Below are 7,783 nucleotides of genomic sequence, written 5' to 3' on the forward strand. Positions count from 1 at the left end.
TGACAGCAGATGGACAGGTCTGTGATTACAGGTATAATAGCCCCATGCCCCCGCTCACTGAGTCAATACTGAGATGTCAGCCAGTGATAAGTGAAATGACAAATTCAGAGGAAGATGTGTAGGTGTCATATTTCCCAGAGTGATCAACATTTCATCTTGAGGTAAGGATGAGCAGAAGAGGGGGAGGAGGATGGATGACAGTAAAAGAGAGAGAGAGAGAGAGAGAGAGAGAGAGAGAGAGAGAGAGCACACCAGCAGCCATTATTTGTATGATATCCCCAGTTTGTCTTCATTACCCATGGTCCATTGCACTCCAGGATGTACTAATAGCTCATGCCAGCTGAGTATGATGACAAATAGAACTAAGAATAGCTAGATGTATAATTGCACATTGGATTTAATATTATCAGTCTCCCATGGGAAATCTGCAGGGTGAAGGGCTTGAATGAAATTACTACCTTGGTGCTCATCAAGCCACTGACCGTGTGATTACAAATGACAGGTATCAATAGTGAATCTTTAGTCTAGATTTGGAATTTTTGTGATTAAAGAAGATATCAGGACTTTGTTGAAGAACAAAATCCTGTCAGAAAAACAGAAAAATATTAACTTCTTGTGACTGAGTGCCACACATTTATTTACACTAAGTCCATCTGTTCTGCTTCCTTCGCTTCGTCCACTTCACCGCTCCCTGTGTTGTGGCATTAATGCTTGCCCATCTGACACTCACATTCAGGCTCTAGCACTGGTGATTCTGTCGGCAAGTCCTCCAAACTATGTGGATGTTGTCTCTCATGGCCTCCGAAAATGACCCACATTAGTATTTTTTGAATGTCACTAGATTTGCAGGAATCCAGGCATACATCATAGTTCAGTATATCAGTGGTCATTTTCCAATCCATCCTCTTTAATGTCAAAACTAAACAAACTCTAATGCCACACTAGCGACTCTGGGAGTCTTAGGCACAGTGTTGCTTTAAACTAAATGCTAATATAATAATAATTAGCTAACATGGTCACGGTGGTAATGCTAATGTGGTGATGTTTAGCATGTTAGCTAAAACCACAAATATTAACCTCATGGTGGCGCTGGTGGAAGATTCACAGGATCACCAACATAACTAGGATTCATCCTCTGAGGACCATATAATGTCAGTACAAAATTTCAACGCAATTCATTCAATAGTTTTTGAGATGTTTCTGTCTGGACTAGACTGACCCATGCTGCTAACTGAATAATTGAAACCAACGCTGACTGACCCAACCATTCACCATGTCCAGTTCATTGAGATGAGTGCTGCTATAACAATGTCCAATGTCCAATGCTACTTCCACCTTTGCTTCTGACAATCATAAGTCACACTGCAACAAAAGGTTATTGACAGGTAAATGTTTTAGGCGTTGAAAGAAACAACGAATACTGTTGTTTTCCTGGTTAGGACTGTCTTGTCAGGCTGACTTTGGCCCACAGTGAAATATCTTGTAAACTACTGGATGATGCCATCAGATTTAATAAAAAACAGTCGTGGCCCTCAAAAGATGAATTCTGATTGCATTAGTAATCCCTTAATTTGCCTAATTTGCCTTTATCACCAAATGTTCGAAATTTTCACTTGTTTAACACGTCGTGATAAGTTCATGACAATGTGCCTAAAAAATAATGGAGACATTTTCACGGTGGATGTTTTCATCACAGTGGTAACTGATAAATTAATAATGGCTGCATTCCAGCTACAGTATGCATGCTAGTGCTTGGGCTCTGGCATAGACATTTTTCAAGGCAGATACACCACTTAACCAAAAGTATGTGGACATCTGAAAAAAGTATGTGAACACTCAAACCAACACACACACAAAACCAACATTTCAAAACCATGGCCATTAATATGCTGCCATAACAGCTTCCACTCTTTCAGAACGTTTTCCACAAAGTCTCGAGTCTGGCTCCTGGGATTTGGTCCCATTCAGTCACAACAGCATGAATGAGGTCAAGCCCTGATGTTGGGCAATAATTCCAATAACTCCAATACCCAATTCCCTGGGCAGTGAGGTAATTATATGAAAAAATTCTAGACAATGCCAAAAACCTTTGCAGGGGATCCGTTTCACTAAACCAAATAATTCACACTTGTTATATCCAATAATTAGTAATAACATGGTTTAATGTTATGCAGAAAAAAGATTGGCCTTGTATAGCGTGTGTATCTGTTGGTGCTTTATTTGAGTGTGTGCTCTTACACGAGCACTAGTCTCTGATGGTATTAATATTCAGCATACCAATAACGGCCTCCTCAGCTCTGATGGCATGTGCTCGGGGCTGTTGCTGGCAGGTCTCATTCACTACTGGGTGGCCTGGTTGGTAGCTACTCAATTCTCCGCTCTTGCCAAGCACAGAAAGCTATTGGGCTCCCCAAGGAAAGCAGTAAGGTGGGGTCAGAGTGTGTGTGTGTGTGTGTGTGTGTGTGTGTGTGTGTGTGTGTGTGTGTGTGTGTGTGTGTGTGTCTGTATATATGCACGCCCACGCTTATGTTGGTGACTCTAGCTTAACTGTCACACTCTCATTGTTTTATATTGTTATCTGATACTGACACACTATTGTTGTGAATGTAAATATTACCCTTTGTTAGACACCAGACTAACTGTTTCATGGGAATAAAAGAAACACTGAATTCAAGTGGACTGAAAAGATGCAGTGGATTGGCTGCAGTTAGTTTGTTGAACCCGAGTTTGGGATCTGTTGCGCTGCGCTCTTTGTGTTGCATTTCCCCTAGCTTCTTTTCTCTTCACTTTCCCTCGCAGTTTCTTTTTGTTGTTGGTGAATATTGTGCATCAATGCCGTCTAAAGCTTTCTCGGTGAAGTGACCCGTGTTTAAATGTTCTGGGGGCGTCTTGTTGAATTGGTCAAACAAATTGCTGTTGATATGAAGATGTGGGGTGGTGTCTCTATTGAGCTGGAGGTTTATACACTTGGCTAAGCATTAGCATTGCACTGAATGGTATATCTGGCTTAGGTTATGACTTTGTCTTTTGTCAGTCAATTTGGGTCCTTGTTTTGAGTGGGCTCAGTTCCAAACATATCAAATGCGGTATTTCAGAGAAATGCTTCTCCATTCAAAATTTCTCCTATAAAATGAAGCTTTGCAAAAGTTCAGTCAAGAAAACTATCTTTCATGCTTTCTCTTGCTATTTATTTACCTTTTTCCTTTCTCAGCTCCAACTAAATCAGCTTTTATCCCTAATCCGATTTCCAGTCATTTTGGTGTCGTCAACTGTCATTTCAGTGTTTGACTGAGACAACCCACCTACACCCTTGCAGCTTCAGTTTTCATCAAAACTAGCTCTCTCCAAGGTCCATCCAATGAGCTTGACGGCCTCAGCTCCAACTTGCATCCATCCAGATCAGCTAGGCTTATCCCTGAGCGTAGTGCTTGCATTGGTGGTGTTTCTGTGATGTTTCTATAGCTGAAATGACAAAATCTATTTTCAAAACTAATTGTATCACAATACCTCAACCCCCAAGAGTCCAGGTCTAGCCAAACCACTGTGTCTCTGCCAACTTAAGATGAAATCTACCCTCTTGCAAAAGCACTTGAAGAAAGCAAGAATGTTTTGAGGGAGATCATATATATTTTGCGCAGCAGTGCCTCTCTAATACTACCATTAACCACAAATACTGTACTAACAACTAGTGTGGAAAACATGGTAGGAATAAAGTACAAGCATAACCAGCTTATAGCATTTTAATTACAGTACATCAGAACTGCTGCTATTATATTGTTGTTTTAGTTATAGCTGTGCCAGCTGGTTAACTGCAAATGGATAAAAGGCAATAGATAACAGAGTATATGAGTCTGCCACTGGATGGTAATAAAGTTGTGTGTCCTATACAAACTTTAATTCTAAAACGTAACTAATAAAAACATTTTATTTTTCTAGCAAGTTGTGCTATTTCTAAGCCCCTTAAATTCCTTTTATTAGCTCTCAACAAGCACCAATTAATGACTAACCATCTCATGCACATAGAACAACAACAACTCTCAAACCAGAAAAGCACTTCCTAAAACAAGCATAAAGATAAATCTTAAAGATTAGCTTAACATATTAAATAGGAGAAACAAACACCACAACAAATGCAATTTCACAAATGTTCTCCATATGATCGCCAACCAGCTAAATCCATCCTCAAATAACACATTGTGATAATGAAGGCACCTGTGAGAATATTTTGTGTGGCTGTTGGTGATATATGTCTTCCCTATTCAAATGTTGTATGTGATCTCAGAAGGTTTCATACTAAAAGACAACATCATTTTACTTTGGTTGTAATTACGGTGGTTATATAAGTGCATCCGTTCTTTTCTGTGAAAAGAGCAAATGCACTTTTGCTATAGAGAGATTCAGAGACAAACTGAGCAGCAGTCAAAAAACTATAAAAAAAAAACACAGTTACATAACATCATGTGAGAAGAGAGCAAGAGAGAGATGCAGACGGACAGATTTATCCACTCTAGTCCTCTCACTGTACTTCATTTGTCATTCTGCTTGTCTCCTGTCTTTATATCTTTCTTCTTCTTTTTTTAAACCACTTTTTTTTCGTTCCACCTCTGCCTCTAATATACTACGGCTCTTTCTTCCCACCTATCTAATTTTCTCTCTTACTCACTCAGTTTTTTTTCCCCCCCAGTGTCGTAAGTGGACAGCAAAGTGACTTTATCCCTCCCAACTCCCGCAACCAATGAAACAACAACTTTATGCTTCCTTAAGAGCGAGGCAGCCAATCACTTTGAAACATCTTGCTCGTTCCGGAGTCAGTAGGCCAGAAGGATGATGGTTGAAGAGGACGACCTGTTGCCATCTTGTCAACAGACCATCCAGTTCTGGAGTGACAGGTTTGCTATTTCTGACATATGCCTTCTGGAAGCAGTCTCTCTCACGTTGCAGTCCACAACCGACTCTTGACCTTCACAAGGTTTGAGAAGGGGTTTTGTCAGTACACTAGAAAGCATCAAGAGTTAATTTTTGTGTGCTTGGACTGCAGCTACAAGCAGCACTTTAAGGAGGAATAGATGTGGTACTTCTTATCAAGCATGCAAAGAGCAAAGTAGCAGGGGGAACATGTGCATGAGCCTCTGAAGCTTCACACTGTGCCTGCGGGAAACTATCAAAATTTTTATCCTCATCAAGCATTCCCCCTCTGATAATGTTGTACGGGGCAACATAAATAAAGGACTTGACTCTGCCTGAAAAGCACAGTGAGTGTTTGCCAGCCGCTTTGGGTGGCCATACTTTTTATGCAGGGCACTGCCTTTAAGCTTCTAATGACGAGTGACCCTTGCGTGAAGGGACTCTAAGAGACTAGGTCAAGCTTTTAGAGTCAGGGGAGTTCCTAGTGCACCAAGTCTATCACGCCTGGAAACCAGGCAATCAACTTGTGTATGAACAAACCTTACAAATCCTATAAACTCCCTTTTTTAAGCCCAGAAGGAAACAATTGTTTTTTTTCAAGCAGCATGGGTTATTAAAGACTTTATGACGGGCTGCTCATTCATCATTAGGTGATGACAACAACAATCCAGTATATTTAAATGAGGAAATCCATTCATATTGTATACTCGGGTATAGAGTGACTTCTGGAGGGGACAAAGAGGTTTGAGTTGGTATGCTGGGAGCAAAGCCCCAGGACCAACTGCATTGACAAAGGGAACCAAGCTGTTTACATCAATTCATAAATCAAACGAGGTCACCGCCTCTTTGAAGATTTGGACTTGACTTCCCACAAGTCTAGAACCAACAAATACCTGTGGTAAAGGAAAGTGTTTAGCTTTTTTGTTGTGTATACACATGATTTGTGTTGTTATGTAAACGTTCATGCTGACTAGAGCTGGACACATACTACATTTTTCAAAAATATGTGAAAGTTTAAAAAATTCTGATGAGGATATTTTGGCCGACATGGGTTTATTTAACAGAAAGTGATATATATAAATATATTTGATAAAGTAATGATCAATTTAGTTCCTAAAGAATTATGAGAAAAATATGTACTAGGTCAGATATTTACAGTTGAAAAACGAACTTGTCAACGGCCACTGGTGGCCAAATGATGGAATAGTTACTGCACTGCATTTTCTTTGTCAGCAAATATATATATGCCAATACAAATATGTCTGTGATGAGCTAATATCGACCAACAATTTGAACCTACTTATTTACTGGTTGGGCTTGATAATGGTTTTGTCATATCATATTGTGATAAGGTATACATCACGGAATTTCTCAATCTCGCTCTCTCTATTGCTTATCAAGATGAAGCTTTAAACATAAACTCAAATGTAAATCAATTCATAAATATACCTCTAAAAGTTAAGCTTTGAGGCTCACAACATTTTCTTAGCCTCAAAATTTTGAGGCTTACAAAACATTATCCTCGTTGTTGTTACTCTGACTGGTTGCGTGCTGAATTTACGACAATACATTAATGGAAGTATGATGTATGCAGTGTAGGTATGCGAGACTCAACACTGTTGGAAAACAGGTTTGAAAGTTAATCTAGAAAGGTATTAACTTCTGAAGCTCAGTCCATACTGGCCACTCAGAAACACCAGATCAATGCCTACTTGCCACTACAGGTAACCCAAAGTACTACAATATCCTAATGTTTCACTGGGAATTAGAAAATGAGTAGAATGTGGCGCACAAAAGTAGACCTGCCAAAATGGTTTTGTTTTTATACCATCTGCTAGAATGCCTGGGACTAAATTTTACATGCCACACAAGGGCTGCATCCAACAATTGTTGTCATTATTGATTAATCTGCAGATTATTTTCTCAATCAATAGACTGATTTTTTTTTTCTGCGAAACATCTTTACTATCATATATGACTGAGAAAAGCAACACTTCCTCACATTGGGGAAACTGCAACCAGCAATCACATTACTTAAACTATTAACTGATTATCAAAATAGTGGTTGATTAATTTTCTGGACCAATTGACTAACCGACTGGATTTGACTAATCGACCAGTTCTAGCCACATTCCACTCCGGGATTTAAACGTATTTACTACCGGTTAACATGCGATTATCAGATACTTTATGTTATTTCCAGTGTTTTTAGAGCAATTTTAAATCCGATGCCTAAACTTACATCTACCCAACTTTTTTTTCTCGTGTTTTGCCCGTCTCCCCGTGTCACCCAGCTCCCTCTGTGCCGGGGTAACGCTGATGTGAGCGCTACATTGGTTACCACATGGCTTTTATCCAAGTAGAGGCGCTTGAGATTCGACCGCTTGGAGAAAGGGAGCGCAGTCGCAGGTTACCCACCGCCTGGTGCAAGATCCACCGTCACTCTAACACGTCTGGGATCATCCTCCATGTAGACGACAGACTCAACAAAACCACTTCGCTCAACGCGGATCCAGATTGTTCTCTTTCTCCTCCGTTGCCCCCCTCTCCTTTTTTTTCTTTCCCAGCCCCCTGATAACGCTTAACCATCCCGTGCTTTGTAAAGGCAATTGTTAGTGCGCATCATCGCGGGAGCCAAAAGGAGGTTTGCCACTGTTCCATAGGAGACTGGTGAGTAGAGCCACTCAGCTTACATGTCTCTGATTTCTATTAGCGTGATCCTTTCTGTCTCATTCTACCACCCTCTTTTCTTTTTGATTGGCATGTGATCCTGACTTCTTACCGGGCTGCTGGTTTATGTACAGTATGTAGATACAGATGATTGGGATGATGGGGTTGATTGACTTTTATGTGCGCTGTAATTGTAATTCAACAAGTT

This window comes from Xiphias gladius, chromosome 21, assembly GCF_016859285.1.
Source record: "Xiphias gladius isolate SHS-SW01 ecotype Sanya breed wild chromosome 21, ASM1685928v1, whole genome shotgun sequence".
NCBI lineage: Eukaryota > Metazoa > Chordata > Actinopteri > Istiophoriformes > Xiphiidae > Xiphias > Xiphias gladius.